The sequence below is a fragment of the Antechinus flavipes genome, chromosome 3 (assembly GCF_016432865.1).
Source record: "Antechinus flavipes isolate AdamAnt ecotype Samford, QLD, Australia chromosome 3, AdamAnt_v2, whole genome shotgun sequence".
NCBI lineage: Eukaryota > Metazoa > Chordata > Mammalia > Dasyuromorphia > Dasyuridae > Antechinus > Antechinus flavipes.
This window is the reverse complement of record NC_067400.1, coordinates 257,200,151-257,223,070: the sequence shown is the minus strand read 5'-3', so window position 1 is coordinate 257,223,070 and position 22,920 is coordinate 257,200,151. Positions and strand designations below refer to the sequence as shown.

The 22,920-nt window shown below is 34.3% G+C and overlaps 1 long non-coding RNA gene across 1 annotated transcript in view; it reads right to left on the bottom strand.

The window, feature by feature from the left end:
• The window catches only part of LOC127553894 (uncharacterized), a 145,941-nt gene that overhangs the window by 15,238 nt on the left and 107,783 nt on the right, over positions 1-22,920 (bottom strand). The window contains exon 4 of the long non-coding RNA XR_007951840.1: positions 15,786-15,973. This is a non-coding gene — a long non-coding RNA (uncharacterized LOC127553894). The remainder of the gene's footprint in view (positions 1-15,785; positions 15,974-22,920) is intronic.

Below are 22,920 nucleotides of genomic sequence, written 5' to 3'. Positions count from 1 at the left end.
CTAGGAAGTGTTAGGGACTGAGAAAAGATCATCAGATTTGCCAATTAATGATGGTTGATTACTTTGGAGACAGCAGTTTCAGTTGAATGATGAAATCAGAAGTCAGGATTGCAAAGGGCTAGTAAAACCAGCTTCTTCAATAAGTCTGTCTGAGAAAAGGAGAGGAGATATAGAAGAAAAGTTGAATAAATGATAGCCTCTAGTAAAGCTGTTTTCAAGTTAGGGAAAATTTGTACATGTCTATAGGGAGCAGGGAAAAGTGCCCATGGAAAATTACATAATAGAATAGGAGATGGGATGTTTGAGATGGTTGGAGAAGAAAGGAAATGGTACTGTGGACAAACACTGGAGAATTGGCCTTGATCAAAAGAAGGGTTTTATCAGACATTGAAGAGGAAAGATCGAAGGAAGAAATCAAAGGATTTTTATATAGAGAAGGCCTAAATTTTCTCAGTAAAAAGATGATTATCCTCAGATAGGGTATGGGCGGTAGGGGTGAAGGTTGGAAGGGAAGAATGTGGTACGTTTGAAGGAATAAGAGGTTTGGAACAGCAATGTAATATGGGAAATCAATTAGGCTGAAAACTGCCTTGCTGAAATGAAGATGTCCAGTAGATGTTAGATAACTCATTTGCAGGGTTCCTAGTCAAACTCATTTGCTTAGCTTTCCCCAGGCCTTTTCAGTAGCAGTTGAATAGGAGTCAAGAAAGAAATTAGTAGAAGTAATTCAGGACTGGGGTTTGGCAAGAGAAGGATTATGATGGGGGAAAGAAGGATTCAAGATTGGAGAACAGTATGAGAATTGACCAGATTAACTTTTGGGTTAAGATTGGAAAAGATAGAAAGAAAAGTCAGTGAAAAAGGTCTAAGCCTTGAAAGATGAGAGACGTAGAACTCTGAAAGATTTTAGAGAAAATATCAACACAATGACCAAACATGATTCCAGAGGGCTCACAAAGAAAAACTTGATCCATCTACTTCCTAAGAAGGGATTGATTCAGAGCAGACTGATAACTACCCATTCACATAAATGCATTTTAAAAAGTTATACACAAGCCAAGCAAAAAACATATACACACATAAAAATGGTCAATGGGGGAATTTGCTTTGCTTGGCCACACACACACACACACACACACACACACACACACACACACATATCTGTAACAGGGGTACTGCTTTTCTTTCATTTTCAATTGGGGGGGGGGAGAAGAAGAGAAGACAATTAACTGGAAAAAAAATGTAAGAGGGATAAAAAATGGCCTGAGAAAATACTGAGAGGTAGAGGCATTAGAGATCATAATGAAGGTGAAGAATAAGCTTAGGAGGAAGGAGCAATAGAGATGGATTGACTCATAGTAAATTATGGTCAGAAAGGAATTCCAGAGATTTTAATCAAGGATGTTAATTACCTTGACTAAATAACTTATATTTGTAGTGTACAGAATCAACTAAGTTGCTTGATTTAACTTCTTTCACCTGTTTAGCAGCAAATCGGTAGAGAAAAAGGCAGGGGATTGTCAGGTAGGGGAGAAGAGAAGAAATCCAGGGTTGAGTAAGATCCAGGGTATGACTATTTTTACAAATCCTTAATTTTATTTTTAAAGAAATTCACAACTTGGATGTATTGTGATAAGAAGGCCAATTCCCTATTCTTCAATTGAAGAAAAAACCAACAACCCAATATTTTGGGGGTATCAATCAAAAAGACTATGTTTGTACTGTGCAAAAATTTTATTACTATCAATAAGCAAAAAATAAAGAATTGAAAAAAGTTTATCCAGAGGACAAATGAAGTATGTATCTGAATTGATTATTTTTATGTCTTGGATTTTTGACATTTCTTTCTATTTGATCTCTGTGTCTCAGATACTAAGACAGTAAGAAGATCCCTGAGACCATTCTCCACCATTTTATGATCTATATCAACACTGCCCTTCACTGGTATGGATGACAGAATGTTGACTTAAAAGTGCAAATTGCTGATGACATGTTGAAACAGACAACCTTTTGTTATGTTTGTTTATAAATTCTTCAAAAAATAGAATGCATCTTGATCTAAATGTAATTCATATTGCTTCATTTGTCCTATTACGTATATAATTGACTCCTAATTTTATAGACAATGTATGACCTTATTTTAACATATTGAAAGATGGTCATGTCCAGCTTTTTAGACATCCATAGCTGGATGAAGGTATTGAACAGAACAGGTCACTTACTAAACAGGGTCAAGTAAGTTCAAAAGCAGGAAAAAAAAAAAGAAAGGAACTCCTTAGCTTGATTTTGAACTGGACAACTTTCACCACGTCATAAGATTTTTTTTTGTTGTTGTTGTTTGTTTTTTAAACAAATGAACAGAGAAGGTATTAAATTGAAGTTATTGTTAAGGTGGGCTTGTTAATCCTCTGGCTTAGAGAAGAAAGGCATTACACATAATTAAATAAGTAAATAGTTCTAGATCCCTCAAGAGTTTCATGATAAAACATGTATAGAAGAACAGTACATGTTTAATATATATTGGATTACTTGCTGTCTAGGAGAGGGAGTAGGGGAAAGGGAGGGAGAAAAATTTGGAAGACAAGGTGTTTTGCAATGTTTTAAACTACCTTTGCATTATTTTGAAAATAAAAATGTATTATTAAAAAAAAAGAAGAGTTCCATGACAAGTATAAAAGCCTGGATATTACATGTTTCAGTAGATCAATGATATCGTCCACACAGATGTTTTTAACAGTATCCCACAGGGAATTTATCTACCCCATTTACTTCTCTTTAGAAGAAATGTCTGGGTTGGTATTTTAACATTCTGTGGGTACAGAAGAATAAAATACATACAATTAAAGAATTCGGGCTATCTATTTTCCTTCATTTTTACTGCATTGTCATTCTACCTTCTTTTCCTAATAGTTCTTGGATGTTAAATCTTTTAAATAACTTCTCATAGGATCACAGATCTTTCTTAGAAGGGTCCTGAAAGGTTAACTTGGATCTGTCCCTCATTTTATAGATGAGGAATTGAGGCTGGAGAGACAGTTTATCCCAGGTCACATGGGTAGAGAGGATTTGAATCCAGGACTCCAGACAAAAGATTCAAGGCTTTTTCCATGGTACCACATCACTGATAACATGCTGCCATCTATCCACCAAGTGACTCCATTAAGCTTGTTGATTCTTCTGGAATTGTGATATTTCATGGCTCAAAACCATGGTGAACCACTAGAAAAACACTGAGATTAAAAGGCAAGTTTGTGTCTCAAGGAGATGTTTCAAATTGTTGAAAGCACTTAAAAAACTTCTTGTCCCCTTGTTCAATTCTAGGTCCACCTCACAGTTTTTTCCCACAGTTTCTGCCCAAGATAAATATAATGGTTACTCATGTAACAGTATGTAAAATAAGTAAAGAGATGAAAAATGAAACATCTGCCAGTACTTCTAAAATACTTTACTTCCACATCTGTGGCAATATTCATACTCTTGACATCCCAGAATTTGATGATGAAGTGAAGAAGGCACTCAAGAAAATTAAGTCGTTGGATTGATCAAATATACAAAAAAGACATTTGTGCCAGAAATGAAAATTTTGAAAACACTGAAAAATCAAATGTCAAGATATCTGGAAAAAAATTAGAAGATAGCAAATAATTGGGTTAAGAAATCATGAATGGCATATTGTTCCTCCCCCAAAAGGCATTGGAGAAGAATTCAGTAACAGCTGACCCATGAGAAAGCTTATTTTCTTCTCTCTTCTCTGTATGTGACCAAAACCAACTTGTAACAAGAATATCTGTGATGAAAACATGAGAAGGAAACAGAATTTTGTTTTTTTGAAATAATATTCTGTGGTGCAATGCATCTTCAATTGCACAAGTGATCAAAAGATATAGCGAATATAAGATCCCACTTTGTTTTTATTTTGTGATTTTTAGAAAGCATTTTATTTAACAGAGTAACACAACCTTAAGGATTCTTCTCCAAAAGGTATCTCCCCTACAAACACTTTGATCATACAAGTTTTCTTGATAGATGTAACCACATACAAAGGTTGTTCAATGACTCTTGGTCAATATCAAATGAATTATAAAATGGAGATCAAATAATCTATAAAAGGAAGCTACCCCTGTAGGATCCGTATAAAAGGTCACTCAGGGTTGACATCTAAGAGGGACATAGCAGTAATGCCATTCAGATGCTCTTATTTGCAAATAACAGGGTGCAAACTATATCAAGTCCTATACTCTACATCAAGACTTATTAATTAATTCAACCAATCCACATTAAAAGAACAAGAACAGATGGACACAAGTGGTAGATACTTCAATAATCAATAGAAGCTAACATGACAAAGTAGGTTGAGGTCCCTTATTTTTCTGCAATCCCCATATTAATGTTCAGGGGTCTTTCCAGAGGATGGTAACAATTAAGCTTTATATAAGAAATGAGACTTTCCCCTTCATTATCTATGAAATGTTTCTCTATAATGTATACTGCATTATAGTGTGACAAAGGAGACAGACTATTTCAGTGGAAAGAAAAAAGAACTGAAGAGTTGGTAGACCTGGGTTCTAGTACTGGATTTTGCAGTTAGAATTTTTTTTAATATGCTTTTTCAATCTAACACCTGGGTTATTAAAGATAAACAGAAATGAATAAAATGTTGCCATTGGGAATGGGCAGTAAGGCATTTTTCAAACAATAAAGACATTCTGTACCATATTTTAAAATTAGAGCTGTTAATTATTTTCCTGTATTAATGAGACATGTACAATTTACAAAAATGTCTCTATGGTGATAATACGGTTTAGTACTTTCACAAAAGTTCTTAGCTGAAATCCCTCTTTCCCAAACAGAGGTGGCTTTTCCTAGATATACCAAATAGTGATCTAAAAAGGCCATAATAAATTTGACTCAAGGGCTGAGGAAGGATATTTCACTTTGGTTTATACCTTTAAAAAAATACAATTTACTTTCTAAAACAAATTTCTACAAGTCTTTAATGTCTTTCCATCAATTCTGTATATTGATGTTTTAAGAGTAAAAGAGACAGTTCCAAAAACTTTTAAAATTCACTGCTACTCACATTATTTCCAAACCACAATTAAAAAAAATACAAAGAAAACAAAGAAAAACATTTTCTCCATATCATTCCAGCTTGTTCCCCACCCCCACCACCCCCTTCTCCGCCCCTTTGCTTTGAAACGGCAACCATGGCAGCAGTCAGCAGAGGCTGCTTGGGGGCTTTAAGAATATCAGTCAGTGGAATGTGCTTTGTCCCTGCCAGGGTGAAGGATCAAATTAAAGGAGCCCTCACTGGCTGGGTAAGAGAAGAAGAGAATACTAAGAGTTCATGTACTGCCTTTCCCAGATATCTACCCCTTCCTCCCTCCTTCCCCCCCGCCCCCATCCCTGTCGTTATCTATCTTTCCCCAAAGTCTCCAAGATTGGGACTGAAGAATGCAACAATGAGTTAGATAACTGCTATTAAGCAGGCGCAAACATCTATTTGAGATTCCAAGGCCTTCTCACCTGTCTCAAGAAATCCCAGTAGTGAGTATGGGCTGCTACAAGCTGCCTAATCCCTTTTTACTACAAGTCAGTTATCTCAAACCTGTAACCTGAGACTTCCAACAGGCTACAAGCAGTTCCTAACTTCTGAGATACAGTGTAAGTGGTACAGACTTGATACAAACAAAATCTGAGTTTGAGAATTCACTGTCTCCAAAGTAATGGAAGATTGCCCAATTTCAAAACAGGAGGAGGATATGAAAGTCAGTGACAAAGCTGGCCGCTCTCTACCTGTATTCCATTATGCAAAAATTTCCAACTATGACTCTTATGTACTAGTTAACTTAGGAGCCCACAGAAGCCACTGGGAAAATCCAGCCATCAGTTTCTCAGATCATTTCGTGTGTATATGCTGTAGGCACCTTTTAGAGAGCAGGTCCATATCAGGGCCTCCTCCCTTTTCAATTTGAGTGGGAAAGAGTGATGAATAAGCACAGATGGGTTGTAGCCCTCATCTTTTTTATTTTATAATCTTTCCTCTCAAAGCTATAGCTTCCAAAATTCTATTTCCTTCTTTCCTTCCTTCTGGGTAGCCCTGTTGTCACCTAACCTATCACCTTTTGTGTGACTTCAGTGCTAACTGACTTTTTACTCCTCTATCACTACATCTCTCTCATGTGTCCTTCCTATTACTAAAACCAACACTTCAGTTCGTGCCCTCAAACACCTCTCACCTGGACTACTTCAATAGTCTCCTAATTCTCCCTATTCCTTCCTTACTCCAATCCATCCTCCACAGATAACACAATGATGTTCCTAAAGAAGAGGTCTAATAGGCATCTCCTTATTCCTAAGCTTCAGTGTCTCTACTGATAGTGCTATCATATATAATTTCACCCTTTATAATTTCTATATGTGTTTGTTTTTTAAGGTACATGATTATTAGTACAACAATAGATGCATTTAAATTAATATACATAGAGCCTGTGGCCTAGTTATCTCACTTGACCTGCACTCATGTTGGTAGAGCTGGGGTTTCCAGAGGTGAACAGATCTCACATGAGGCTGTTACTTTATCTCTTTCTCAAAGTAATAGAGATAACCCTGATTTGGAAGATTATTTAACATTTGCCCCTGTCACTCCTACTAATGATTCTAAATAAAACAAATCAGAGTAACACTATTAATTCTTAAATAGAAAGCACTAAAGCATAAGGCAAAAATGGGAACATCAAACATTAGTTATTTGATAGAAGGAAAAAGTAGGAAAAATCATAAAAACACAATTATCCCATAAGCTTGGATTATACTCTCCTACTAATGTGTGTAATGTATTCATGGTTAAAAAGGGACACACACAGAAACCTAGTAAACACCTGAATAGGAAAACTCAGGTCCATGCAAACTCACAACTCTGAAATGTAGGCTTTGATGGCCTTGGTGCTATCAAGAACAGCCTACATTTTAAGAAATTACTTCTCTTTTCATTGTTTCCCTTCTGGTTCTCAGAAGATGGCTGGGCAAAAACTACCCCTCTGATTAATGAGACAAAGGAATGCTTTTAGCAAAAAAAAAAAAAAAAAAAAAAGAAAAGAAAAGAAAAAGAAACACACACACACACACACACACACAAAATCAGCAAGTAAAAGCAGTTCCCTTAAGCCATCCAATTGCAAAGCAACTCAGGAGGGCTCTCTGGTCAGCAGAAAAATCCAGTCAGCTCTTCATTCAGCAGATTTCTGCTTTCCCCAATCAATTTCTAGGGAAGCAAAGCTCTCCAATAAATACAGCCAATGGCAAAAGAGATGGAAATTCTTTTCTGTTTCTCCGCACCAGACCATAGAAGAAATAAAGGGCAACCAGAATTCCCAAAATTATTCCCCCAGGATATAGATGGCAGCAGAAGGCCATAAGCCAGTGGCTTACAGTAGTAAAGGTGATCTCATCACTGATAGCTCATTAAAGAATTCTCTAAGCTGACCCTCCTCCCCCAGCAAAAAGCAGCTGAAAAATTACCTATCTCAGTTGGAACCAGTTTTCCTTGTTTCTTAGTCTTCTTTCCTGGCTCCTAAAGCTTCTTCCTACATTCAATTTACTCTCTTTGCTCTGTCTAGCTCCTGCTCTAGATTCCTCTATGTTCCTGTAATTTCATCTCTCTTGCAGTGGTTCTCAAAGTGTGGTGCAGTGAATCCTGGAGGGTCTCTGAAATCCTTTCAGAGGGTCTACAAATTCAAAATTAGTTTTTTTTCTATTTATGATAAATATTTATTATGTAACCCATATAAACAAAAACTCTTTGGACATATTCTCAATAGTTGTTAATACCGAGATACTGAGAAAAAGAGTTTGAGAACCACTGCTAGGGTCTCATACCTTAAACCGGTGCCTCCTCATAAGCTGTAACACTTCTAACATGATGTGAAACTCAACATTTCAACCTTATTGTTGACTATTGTATGATTTACAATTTTTTCAATTATAGCCTTCAAAACTCTGGCAAGCCACACACAAAAGGAAAGATGGACTACAATGTCCTGAGGTTATCTTTATCTCCCAGTGATCTCTATCTTGTCATGAGAACAATCCCTCAGCAACATTTTTTAAATCTGAGACACCATGTTCCTTCACAAATTGTTTCTATCAGTTTTCCTTACATGAATATTCATACACAAATTAAGCAATATACACAATATATTATTGTACCTGCTTACATTTGGATGGTGTGCACAATCCAAAATATTTGAAACCACTACCCTAGACCAAAAATATTCAAAGAGTAAAAAATTTATTGGATTATAAAGACAATTCCTAATGAAAACATATCAACTTTCAGTCCACCCATCTACCTTTTTTCTTTGACATCTGGTTTTCAAATAGGGGCAATTCCCATTGTTATTCCTTGGTGAAACTTTCCATTTTTAAAGAAGAATTAACAGAATATAAAAAAGACACTACAAAGTCAAGTCAGGAATTCCAGGTATTAATTAGCTGATTACTACTAAGATTACTTTAGGGTTAATATGCTATTAAAGAGACTTCTTTATTAGATTTAAAAGTTTCAAAAGGGAAAGAAAATTGTAGAAGGAATGCTCCAAGTCCCAAATGGCAGTGTTGAAAGATGTCTTACATAAATCAATTGATCTAACACTTTCATTTTATACATAAAGAAAATGAGGTAGATAAAAATTAAAATGACTGTGACAAAGATCAAACAGCTGGTAAAGTAGGAGACGTAAGACCAAAAAGGCTTCTTTTCATCTTTTCTTCTACTTCTTTCATCCACAACCCCATTTTAGGGTAAAAATATTAGGGGAGAAATAGGGGAAATTATACTAGTAAAACTGGTAGTATGTGAGTTCTTAAACTGAAAACCAGGAATTCCCCTATAATATACTGTCTAATAGATATATCTAGATAATGAATGACTAAAATAGATCCATTAAAACTGTGAGATAAGCAGAAAATGTCATCTTTGTATTTCAAAATCAAGTATACTTTTTAGTGCAAATAAAAAAAAAGCAGACTTTCGACTTCACTCACTTGGACAGACCATGGTGTTTCCCTCTAATCAGTTTTTTCAATGTGTTATATATTCATCATGAAAGCAGTAACACAAATTAGTAGAGAGTTATAAGTTTCAGATATTAAAATAATTAAACCAGCCATGAAAGAAGTCAATGTTAAAAAAAAAAAAAAAACCGAAACATGACCCACAGCACTGGCATGATGCTTCCTCAAGTTTCTACTGTCCTTTGGCATTCAACAAAATATCCTTCTGATGCTGAGAAATGTGGGAAAGGCTAAAAAATTTCAGCTGGGGTCATCTCTGGAAGCAATCTGTAAAAATGTCTGCTAAAATCCTGTGTGAATCTAATCAAACATTATTTTAACATGACCTATCTGGTCTCCTTTGTTTATTACAACCAGGTTTTATTTATAAAATTATTCAACTCAATTCAGATTTAAGGTAGGAAAGCTGTCTTCTTGCATACCACCCACATAATTGTCATGTCACCCAGTCAAACAGAAGAGAAGTACCATTCTTATTTCCTATCCCATAATCTTCAACCTAATGACTTTAGACTCTCCAATATAATCTTTTAGTTCCATTGAGCAATTCTTTGATAAAAGATAGGACCCACTACTACTACCATCATTATAAAAATAACAGTACCTAACATTTCTACAACTCTTTAATTGTTTGCAAGGAACTTCACATATATCATCTCATTGGATTCTCACAATCCTATGAAACAGGTGCTATTATGATCCAGTTTATTACAAATGAGGAAGTGAAGATGAGAAGTGAAGAGATTTGCTCAGAGCCACCCAGCCAGTGAGTGTCAAAGGCATGATTTGAACTCAGCTCAGGGTGATATCCATTCCAATACTTAGTTGGCTAATAACAATGTTTAGTTATTTTTTCAGCAATGGTTAGGATATCCATGTTACAAATAAATAAAAAGCTGCTATTTTCAAAAGTATAACTTAAAAAAAAATATTCTTGTCAATGCCTTTGCTATAAGGAAAGTTTTCTATTTCTAGTGATTTTTTTCTGTTAAAGAAAAATAAAATAGCCCATTACAGACATTACATAAAAGCACTCAAATATTTCTAAAATATTTGAACTTCTGTATGTCTCCAAATTACATAAATCTCATTTTTGTCATTCAAAATATTAAAGAAATGAATGCTCACAACTAAAAATGACTTTTTGGAATCTTAAAAGTATATATATATAGTGTGTGTGTGTGTGTGTGTGTGTGTGTGTGTGTGTGTGTGTGTAAATACACACATTATGGCATTGTTTATAAATGGCAATATATCTTAGTAACATATTTTAAATGTTTTAATACCAAGATGATTTTTACTACAAACTAGGATAAATTTAAGATCTTAATATAATGGGTTAAGGTTGAGAACTTAGAAACTTGAGTCAGGAAATGCCAAGGCTTAGATTACTTACATTCCTTAATATAGCATTTAGAACAATTTTTGCGTTAATTTCCCAAGATTTTTTTTAAGGGGGGAAAGAATAGAGAGTGGGTGAATGGAAAAGGATTGTATTTTGCTTCTAAGGGATGTTAAAAATGCTTCAAAAATTTTACCTTAACCAAAGACAGCCTACAAAATCCCAAAATGTTTTTATTCTATATACTTTACTTATGACTTAGAATTTGAATGATTTTTATTCAAATTTGACTTTGTTTCCTCTTTATTTAAAATTATTATGTCTACTAGGTTTGAAGTTTGCAGTTTTAATACCCAGAATTATACAGTCACTTTTTGAGAAAGAAAAATAACTTTCATTGAGGTTAACATTAAATGTGATCTAAGAGCAAGAAAAATCTAGCAGACAAAAACCAGTTTCAATTACTTATAACAGTCTGTGATTTGTGACAGTGGGAAGAAAACTGGGTATCAGTTGGGGTGTGCAGGAGGCATAAAACTAAAAATTCTTTTTTAAGTTCATTTGAGGCTAAAGAGCTCCTTCAGTACTATTTTTCTGAGAAAAAAAAGTTGTAAGTTTTAAAGACCTAATTTTCCTTTTTGCTCAGTATTACCTTTATCTCCTAGCAACAACGGGAGGCATAGCACCTCTAAATGATGAAGGTTTTTTTGAAGTGTGAAAACATGTATCCCTCCAAAGCACTGGTAAAATTTATATGGTTACTGTGACATTCAAATTAAATAACGTATATAGAGGACTCTGTTAACTTTAAAATCTGATGACATAAATTAATTACTATCCTATCTGTGTGAGTTTGGCTAATTCATAATCTCTCTGGTCTCAGTTTCCTCAACTGTAAAGTGAGTTAGACTAGATAGATAATTTTTAAAGTTCTTTCAGATCTAAATCTCTAATCTCAGAATCATCAGCATAACTATCATATAACTTTTAAAAATTTAGAGCACTCAATACATAGAACCTAATGGTCCCTTGAAAACAGCTTGTCTAACTTTAATTTTCCAAATAAAAAAGTAATTTGTCAGTCCAATAAAAACTTTCTTAGCAACTTAAAATGGCAGTCATGCCATATAATTTGAATATCCTTATTATTACAAATAGTAAATAGGGGAAAGAGTTGAGTGACAATACTTTTATATGATTTTGATAAAAACTATACTCAAGATCTATGTCAAAAGTGTCTTTCAGAAGGTATATAAATTAATACCTAGATTTCCCCTCAGAGTTGAGTCATGGCTACATTTTATAATCATCTGCCATGAATTACTAAACTGAAACCAAGAAGAGCTACATGGCTACAGAAAACAAAATGTGGTTCTTAAATCTTTCATTTTATTGGGGGTAGGGGAAATCCCATATTTCTCCATAACCAACAAAACAATTATTCTTACACAGTCTCCTCTTTCCCCCAAATTAATGACAGACTCTGGATCTTCTATCTCCATTTTGGAAAGAGCCTAGAGTAAATTCTGTAGAAATGCAAAATTAGCTTTAAAAAAAAGCATCTCCCACCACCAAAGGAGAAAAAAATATTTTTCCTTGTCCAAGAAAATATACTGATTTAAAAAAAAAGATTATTACATTGAAAAGAGTTTGAAGAGATCATATAAAGGCCAATAAACTAAGAAGAAGCATTTTCAAAACATGCAGCAATAGGCTGCTCTTGGTTATAAAAGGGGGAGAGGCACCAGGAATTAGTGAACAATTGAAATCCTGTGCGTATTTCAATAAAGCATTCCAACACCTTCCTCTCCAAATGCTTGATCAGAACTCTAATAATTTGACCTCCATGTCCTTTTTCCTTTGACTTTTCACTGTCTGGAGATGTGAAAGTGTCATTAAATGGGAGGGGAGGGGCAGACAAAAAAAACACTTTAGGGGTGGAAAGTGGTAGGAGAATGGGGCATTGCAATTATATAAGATAAAAAATTTAGAGCACAACAGACTTTAGAGGTCATAGAATCCAATCCCCTTCCTCCTTATTTTAGGGACAGAGCCCAAGGTCACAAAGGTATTAAGCAGCAGAGTTATATTTGAACCCGGCTCCTAGAGTCAAAGTCCAGCAGTCTTTCTAGTGCACAATACTGCATCACTTCCTGAATAATTTAAAATTGATTACAATGCTAAACTCCAGTTCCCCAAAAACCAAAATTTAAAAAAAAAACCTTCACTTTTATAAAATGTGTTTAATCACTCAGACTTAAGATTCCAGGGCAAATCATTTTCACCATTTTTCAACAGCTTAAAAAAAAAGCTATCCTTGAGAATGAGAATCTAAAGTCATCATGATCTATTTAGCATATTAAGTGTTATCATATTTAATGTTAAAAACCCATATTTGTCTTTAGAAAGCACATAAAGGAAGCCAAATAACCAATGAACAAGCATTCTTTCAGGACCTCTTGAAAAAAAGACTGCACCTCAGAATAACAGAGGAGAGATGCATAAATGTTATATAAAGTGGTAAACCATACTGCTACCAAAGGAATTCCCCCCATACCACATTTTAAGGAAATTTTTTCAGATGTTGAAGTTATTCTATAACCAGTTCAAGATGTTCTCACTGACAGCTAACAGGGGAGAAAAGATTTTTCAGCTACTGAGTACATTTTTCTACTACCTTTCTTGCTCCTTAAATTTCTCTCCTCCACTTTCCTCCATTTTCCTGACCCCCTCTTCCCATGTCCTTCATTTAGTTCTTGAAGTACTCCATGTTGTTCAAACTACACCTTTCTAATTTTATTTTTGGGACAGTTTGTAGAAAGACACAGGCATATACATGGGTTATATGCTGGTTCCCTAGCCTGGTTTTACCCCTTCCCATCAATTTCCCACCCAATGAGGCTGTAGTAGGAGGTCTGAATGACATTTCTACAATGGATGCTTATTTCTATATTTTAAAATACCTAACTACCCTGTTGCCATAGGAACAATATTATGAAGCTTATTATTTTGCACTAAACTGATCGTTTGTTTCATTTGTGATTGAAGGCTTCCTCAAATATATATACACTAAAATGCAACATTTAATCAGGCATAGATTCCACTCACTACTTTATAATCAATTACAGGGATAACCAGATAGGGATAAATGTTCATATTGCTAATTAGTAAATGCTGTTGAGAGAGTCAAGTCATTCATAACAGAGAAGGTAAATGAAAGATGTGTCTTCTTACACATATGCTAGCACAAAACCCCCTCCCCCCTTCCCGTGAATGATAATGACCACTAGAAACTGAAATGTACCCAAAGACAGAATTAAACATTAAGTATTTCTTATAGTGCCATTCATTTATATATGTATTTTATTAATAAATGACTAAGTGAAAAGAGATAGTTAGACTTAATAGATAGGATGCAAACAAATTTACTGGGACCCAGTATGACACACTTTAAAGTAATTTAAACAAGTATTTCCAAATAGATGAGAAAGACCTAAAGGGACAGACTTGATCATTGGTGGGAGAAACAGATCTATTAAAACATGGTATTTCAGACATGATGAAATGAAATACACAGCAATGAATCATTCATGAGGTATTATCACCAATCCGTAGTTTGATGAATAATCTAACTATAAACTTCTCACTTTCCCTCATCATCAAAAGACTTAAGGACCTAAACATTCATGTACTTTGGACAAGCAAGCAGAATTTTTCCAGGTGTTCAGTCAGCCACACCTTAAATAAAATCAATTGTGATATACAATAGGTTTGTATCACATTCTTTCTGATTTACTAGAGAACCATGCCCTTAATAGGAATGCTTATCTTAAAAGTGTTTCTTTTATTACTTTTTTATTAAACATTTCCACCACTCCCCCAAATTTAGTCACACAAGTCTTGAGTTCTATGTTTATAAAATGCATTGTTCAAAACGTTTTCCATGGGGAAGGAGAGGGGCAGTTGGAGGATGGGAAAGAGGGAAAGAGTGAGACACTAATATTGATTCTCTTTCTTAACTCTATCACCTTTTCTATTTCCTAAAGCAGCTTGATTAACCCTCGTTATATTATAGAAATGATATAATATATACGTGGTATATTGTAAATGTCATTAGTCTATAAAACAGATTAATGACATTTATAATTATAGTATAATAGCTTTGTAGAAACAGCAGAGAAATTCTCAAAAAGCATGTTTCTCTAGTCGAAGAGCCTTTATCTCACATTAAACTTTTCAATTTTAGATACTATAAGAAAATAAAAGTACACAAACATATATACCTGCCACACAAGTCAGTTTCTCATTTCTTGTTATAACTTTTATGGGCTAAGCACACACAATTTAAAAAACTTAAATCCAAAAAGAACAGGCACCAAATAATTTTTGCATTTACTATCCTAGTCTTACTATGTAAATATGGATCACGTGATTAGACCTACTGACCAATAAGAAATTATACCCATCATTCTTATTGTTTTCCTCTTATAATCAACCATTTTGGCATAACCATTCATAAAAAAACAAAGTAATTAAATTTTGACGCAAAATAAAAACAATAAATATTTTCTTAAAGCAATGGAAAAAGAAACTATTAGTTATATAAACACATCAAGATAAAGTTTATTTTTCTCTAGAAAAATTAAAAATGGGGCAACTTTGGTTCAAGTTCAACTTGGAAGTTTTATATTAAAGGAGAAAGAGAAAGTGAGAAAGACACACAGACACACACACACAGAAAGAATATTAAATATAACATTTTAAAATAAGATAACTTATACAGGGGGAAAAACACCCTTGGGTCTAACTGAAGCCATGTACCCACAAATTAGAACAATCTTGAAATTCATGGTATATATGATTATAAAAGATTATCCCCACATCACGATTAATTAATCACAACTAAAATAAATTTATTCAATTACTTTATTTGATCTAGTATTTGGTTAAGATTTCATTAGATATTTTCTTGTGAAGAAGGTACTAACTATTCCTATAGAAAAACACTCCTACTGGTATATATTACTAGTCAGGTAATGGAAATATGTACATAGAGGATGTTTTTGCCACCATTCTATAAAAAAATTCATGTGCTTATCTATTATTTTTTCCACCCTCTAAAATTATCTCTTTGCATTAAATATACTCAAACTGAAACAAGTAACACAGTTGAATTTTTCTTAATTGCCTGATTTTCTTCCCAGATTTTTAAAAATATTCTTATACTACCCTCAAAAAAAAAATTTCCTCCACTGTGCTTTTGTGTTCTTGGCTTCTACAGAGTTATTAGGAATCTGCAAACAATTTTACAATTCGAACATGCACCAGATGATATCCATTAGTAGGCAATGCCATTTTTTTCACTTACCCATTCTGGATAAAGCATTATTTCCTGGGGACAATGCGGCAGCTTCCGTTAGCTAAAAACTCCCTCTTCACAACTAAATAAATCTTCGCAAGTAGATAAAAAGCTTTGTTTCAGATTCTTTGGAACTTTCCTCTCCACCCCCCTTCTACAAAAGTCCTCCAAAGTAAGAAGCTATCAGCATTTCATTCCTGTGACAAAACAAAGGAGAAAAAAAAAAGGAATAAGTCCACACAAGTTCCTGGCAAGGATTTTAAACTGCATTCTTCTAAGTTTAATCAGTAAACAATCTTAAAGTGACAGTTACCAGTTCATAAAAGTCAAAGGATAATCCAATCAGCAACAACTGGCTTCATTGCATACTACTGGCCTGGTCAATCAGCAGCACTGATAACTTTGTATCACATGTTGCTGAATCACTCTATTCTCAATGTTACAACATAAGTGTAACCGAAGACTGGAACAGAGTTAGCTTCAGTTAAGCTCCAGCTCTGGGAGCTCTTATAGAGAACCGCCAATTAGCTGATGACCAATCACAGCCTGCAACTAGTACCTCAGTCACATGATAGGGCAAGTCCCCATTACTGCAAAATTTCTGAATTACTGGGGTTACACAAAGGACACTCAATGGGGAGGGGCGGGGAAGGAGTAAACTCAAATAGAAAACGCCCAGGCTGAGGCAGCTAGTCCTATAAAGCAGGAAACACCCTAGCCTCACACAGACATAGATACATTCACAACTAGCCCTAAGAGGGATGTCTGGCACATGGTAAATTAATCCCTGGGCAAAGGACTGGGTTTATAAATCTACTACAGCAATAAATGCAGTCCACTTGTTCTCATTCTGCCTCCCTCTTTACAATGTTTTTAAATTTTAAATTTCTAAAATTATTAAAAGAAAAAGGATTGATTCCCCCATAACATTAACTGTACTATAATGCTCACCTTTCCCTTCTCCCCATTTTTTGGTTTTTGAAGGGACATTATGTCAAATGTATATTTTTCAGGTAGATGCATTTATTTCAAATTGCTATGATAAATCAGGTAAAAGTAATGAATTACTGGGACCAATTAGCAGAGTCACTAGGGAAACATCTGTCACAAAAAACAATTCTGAACTTTTTTCAAGTCTGAAGTGAAAAAATTCATTTCAATAATTTCTCCTTTTAAATAAGTAAAAATAACATTTTTTATAAAATATATAACTCTCTCCAATTTATCTAATATTTTAAATGTTGTAGCTTAAAAGAAAAGTAAGAGAAACAAACTATTTGTGTCTCCCCAAAATAGTACTTCTTAATGAATTTTAGTTTTGCTCATTTCTGGCTCCATAAACTCAACCCTTTGCTCTTCAGAACAAGGGTATTTTTTAAGAAATGGGGTTAAAGGGCCCATGCAGCTATGAATCAGTCATACTATTACAGTGACCAGATTAATCTCCAAAATGTTGTGAAAGTTAGGCAGTAAACACAGACATTTCATTTGAAATGTATTCTTATTAATTTCCTACAATTGGAAAATATGCAGAAGAAAGTTTTAGAAGTGATTTTAAAAAGTTATTTTTTCTTTTTCTGATCATAAAATAGCTAAGCTACCAATTTTACAAGTGAGGAGACAGCTAAAATTCCCAGTTCATATATAATCATTAAGTAAATTGTACATATTAAATTTATATGACAACATTTATGTAGCATTTCTGATCACCAGTTAAATGATTCAAGGATTGAATCCTTTGGAAATCTTTTTCCATTTCATTTTCTATTAGTTTAAAAATTACAATCCTAACCTTTTCATATCATACTTTGTTGCACTTTAAAAATAGAATTAAAAACTAAACTTCCCTTGAGTTATTTAATTTCTTTACAATAGGTACTAGTTACATTATAGAAACATGTAATTACTTTTCCCTAAGGAGGTATTATGTTAACTATGGGGAAAAAAGTGGTTCAGATATCATAGGTTCAAATTCTGTCTCTAATGCTTATTAAATGACAGAGGACAAATAATTTATCTGGGGCTCAGTTTCCTGTCAGCAATATAAGAGTATTAATCTAGACTCCTCCCAGCCTTGACTTCATGAGCCCTCCACAATTCTAGAATTGATTTACTAGACAAAATGCTGAGGATAATAATAAATAACTCCCTATGCTACATTTTCTTGGTTTTTATCAGTTCTATGCAAAAGATACAATTAATTTAATGGATTTTTCATGACTATTTTTTAAAAAGCTAAAATAACCTTAATAATATTGAAAGCACCTGAATAATGTAATGTCAGTGCTCTCCTATAACCTGGATAAGTCAAATTTTTTGAATGTATAAGCAATTCCTTTTGGAATATGCCACTGGCAAAATCCTGTATTAAGATCTTTCAGACCAAAGGTATTACTTAAAGAATTATTACTTGTCTGCATTAAAGCAGTAGTGGTGGCTCAAGAGTTAATTATGAATTTCAATTGTTTCTAAGAGACAAGTCTATAAGTAGCTTATAATTCTGGTTAATTCTGTATCCTTTGTTAAATCTAATTTAAATTTTTAGTTCCCAGAGGGTTTGCTTCCCTCCCTCCCTCTTAGGAAGCAGTAAAGATAATGGAAGTCATACTATACATTTCACTTTTGTATTCAGAATAGCTCTTATAAAAAAAGATATAACTTCATATACTCATGAAAACATTAAATAATGCAAGCAATGATATTCTAACCTCAACAAGCTTACAATTCATACAACTTAAATTTATAATTAAGTACAGCTTGATCTTTGACAATTCTTATTGATTGTATTTACTTCCAATTTTCCATGTGTCTATTCCTCCCCTCCTTACATGTACTTAGTACTTATTATAATTCTACAAGATTACACCTTTGATAAGAGCATATAAGCTTGGACAAACTCAGCCAGAATCAGAACTAGGGAAGACAGACAAATGGTGGCAGGCTCTCCTCCTTCGATTCTCCACTAAAACCAAGATCCCGAAGGCTTCCAGAAAAACTAGCCGAGCCCCAGGTGAAGGAGACAAGACTTTGAAGGAGACAATAAAGGATTTGTATTTTAACCCCTGGCTACTCATGTAGTGATTACTGAACTGAAATGAAGGTTGCTCCCAGAGACCCTAAGAAACCTCAACAAAGAACATTATACTTTACAGAGGACATTATAGATTTTGCACTCTTTGAGAGCAGGAATGAACTAGAGAACTGTTAAGCACCATGCTAAATTAGATAACTGTTGTCTCTATCAATTCCACTGACTTAGTACCTTGTAAGAATCCTTTGTTTCAAGTTCAGAGTTCTGGCCCATAACAAAAATCTAATTTAGAAGCACACAGATATGTACAAACTATATACAGGATAGTGATAGAGGTAGGGAAAAAAAAATTAAGAGGAGTTGGGAAAGACTTCCTGTAGAAAATGGGATTTTAATAGGGACTTAAAAGAAGATAGGATGTAGAAGTGAGGAAGGAGATTATTCCATACATGGAGGACACATCCAGAGAAAATGCTTGGAGCCGAGAAGTGGAGTGTCTTATTTATAGAAGAAGCAAATTAGTATCACTGGATTGAAGAGTATGCACCAGAGAGGAAAGAAAGTATAAGAAAACTGGGAAGATAGAAGAGGACTAGGTTCTGAAGGACTTTAAATGACGGAGGGTTTTGTATTTGATTCTAAAGGCAACTGAGAGCCATTAGATTTTACCTGCACTTTAGGAAAATCACTTTGATGGCTGAATATAGAATGGACAGGAGCTCTGAAGCAGGTAACCACCAGCAGACTATTGTAATGATACAAGTATAAAGTGATGAGGGCGTTCACCAGGAGTGGTAACTCTGTCAGAGGAGAAAATTGGATGTATTTGAGAGATGTTGAAAAAGCAGATCTCAATAACAGACTGGATATGGAGAACGAAATACAATGAGGAATCAAGCATGATTCCTAGACCATGAGTCTGAGGGATACCAGGAGGAGGGTAGTGATCTCTAGAGAAATAAGGAAGTTAGCAGGTGAGGCCTGTTTGGGAAGGAAAGATAATTAATTCTCTTTTTTAGACATACTGAGTTAAGAGTCTACTGCACATCCAGTTTGAAGGATTTGAAAGGTGATTGAAGATGTGACACTGGTAAATCAACAGAGAGGTGAAGACAGGATAGGAAGATTTGAAAATACCAGCATACCATGGTAATGAAATCATGAGAGCTGATGTGATCACCAAGTAAAATGATATTGAGAGAGAAGAAAAGACAACCAGAAGAGAAGAACCCTGTAGGACACTTGAAGACATGAGGCTGAAGAAAAGCAAACTGAGAAGTAGTTAGATAGGAGAGCCAGAAATGGTATCCCTATAACCTCTCAGAGAGAAAAGTCTATAAGTAGCTTTTAATTCTGGTAAATTTTGTATAGATCAGCAGTGTCAAAGATGGCAGAAAGATCCAAGAGAATAGGTTTGCTAACAACCAACTACTATCCAGAGAAAAAATAATTCCCTATTTCCTCCTCAAATAAAGGAGAAAAAGTTAAGAGAATAAGAAATCACCATACAAACATGATACAAATTAGCTAAATCAGGAATTGTTTAGAAACATTTAAGGTGGCAGAGGGCAATGAGTACTAGGCAAGATCTAAGATCAAATGAGACAATATTTCTAAAGCACTTAGCATAGTGCCTGACATATAGAAGGTACTTAATAAGTGATTGGTTTATTTTTTTTCCTTCTCTCTTTATTTACTATACACATGATTATCTCTTCCACTGATCCATATCCATCAGACTTCAATTAAATTTCAAATAACCTAAGAATTTAATTTGATTACAAAAATTTAATTATATAATACCTTTCAAGAACATGTTTACTAAGACATAAAGAGTTAATATATGAGGGTTTCACATTTGTATATATTTTTTATGGTTATATTTAGAAAATAAACTAAGTACTTCAAGATAGATTGATACACCTAGCTATTCATTTTGTTTTGTAACTTATTACTGACCTACAGAAAACTACATTAACAAGCACAGAGATTATGATTTTATAATTATGCATATTTCTATTAAAATTAGTATAAAATATTAATTTAAAAACTATCTGTGATGACCGCGTATTTAAAATCCGCCGGAGGGGAAAAATCTCCATTCTTTATTCTCAGCAGAGGTGAAGGAGGATTGCGATAGCAATATGGGCAGCTGCGACAGGAAGCCAGCTAGCAGAGGGGGATCAGAGGTGAAGGGTGGTCCCGATAGCAATGCGAGCAACTGTGACAAGACGCCAGCCAGCAGTCTCTCTTTCCACTTCCCTTTCCACTCCCTTGCCTCCACCCACCAAAAATGTCATTTCCTATACAACACATCAGGACTTGCACAAACAGTGGGCAGGGGCCATTCTTTCTCCAAGCATATATATTAATAGAATATGGTCCAATTACTATTTAGCCTCACGTGCTTGGGACCTCAGCACATCAACTCAAGCCTCAGCCCATTACAACTCTCAAAATGCATCACAACACATTTCATATTTTTGTGTATGACCTATATATTCTCATTTAGGGATTACTGTTAATGATGATGATAATACTGATGATAATATTGAGCTTTATGATTTTCAAAGTTGTTCACAAGTACTATTCATACTAATCTCTCATGGAAGAAGATGCTATTATTATCCCCATTTTTTACAGGTAAGGAAATAGTCAAAGAGAGATTAAGTGACTTGTAGGGTGACCCAGCTAGTAAGAATAGAGGCTGCATTTAATTCAGGACTTCCTGACTATAAGTCCAGTGCTCCACCCACTGCACTAGCCAACTCCTCATGCTTGAGTCATTCATAAATGTGGAAAACCCAATTCCATATGTTTTATCATTTGTATCCTTTTTTCCCCCTTCACGACAATGTTATTTTATTATAAAAAAAATCTCAGTGATTTAAACACTTGGTTTTACAAATGTGATTTAATTCTTCACTTAAATATTCTAGTTTCTCATAAAAATATAAAATGTATTTACACACACATATTTTATAGAGAGTAAACTACAGGATATGAGAAAAAATATTGATTACATTCTTACTACTTTTATGATTTAGGATCTAGTAGTAAAGTTTACTGAGAAAAAAGAATTCTTACTTGCCTTCTTCCCCCACCCATTTTAAAGAACATATTGCCTCAGTTTTAGGCTTCAAAGACAGATGAATATACAGTGGGTGGGGGTGGTTAAGGGGGTGGGCTGGGTAGGAGAAAAGGAGGATGGAGAAGATGGTTGGGAACCAAGAGCTGAATCATAGCCATGTGAGTAATATCAGGGTGTTTTTTTTTTTTTTTCTTGCTAAGGGTATGAATCAAATTAAGTTTGTTTTCCTGTGGTGAAGGGAGACTATAATAGCATGAATCAGAGCAATTATCAAATATGTGGCACAAACTAAAAATTAATTACAATCACTACCTTCTCTCAAATTTCTGCCAGAAGATTCAGGGGACCTTTTGTTAATTGATATCATTTTTATAAAACATTCTAAAAGCCAAACTTTTCAAATACCACCCCTCCTTAAGCTTTTCCCCTCTATGTTAATACACCAGAAACAGGAACTTACTGAGACATTTCTATAAAGATACATGGTTTATATCCTATTAAGATCATATAACAAATCACTTTTGTTGGGTACAATACTGGGGCAAAATTGCAGTTTATGTAAGGTACAATCCAGCCTTCAGAGAACCTACATTCTATTTAGAGAATGAAATAAGACACAAGTATAAATAACTACAGCATGCAATATGACTTGATAAGGAACAAAAATATCATGAGTAATGATGGGAATGCACTAGGTTACAATTCATTTTGCCACCAGCAATGATCAAAGCAAGGGGAAGTGTTGCCAAAAAAAAAAAAAAAAAAGAAAAAGAAAGAAAAAAAATGACAAGAATTATGGATTTTGCCTCAAGAACATTCCAATACAAATACTCAACATTCGTGTACACACATGAAAAGTGATGGATTATAATTATAAAAACTTTGTATTGAAATGAAAATCTGAAAGGCTTTTCAAAATGTTTAAAATGCTTCATGTCCAAGAAAACAAATGACTATTAGCCAGTGGATTATAGCAGGGGTCACTAAATTACAATCTGGAGAGCCAGTCATTCTGTGTCATC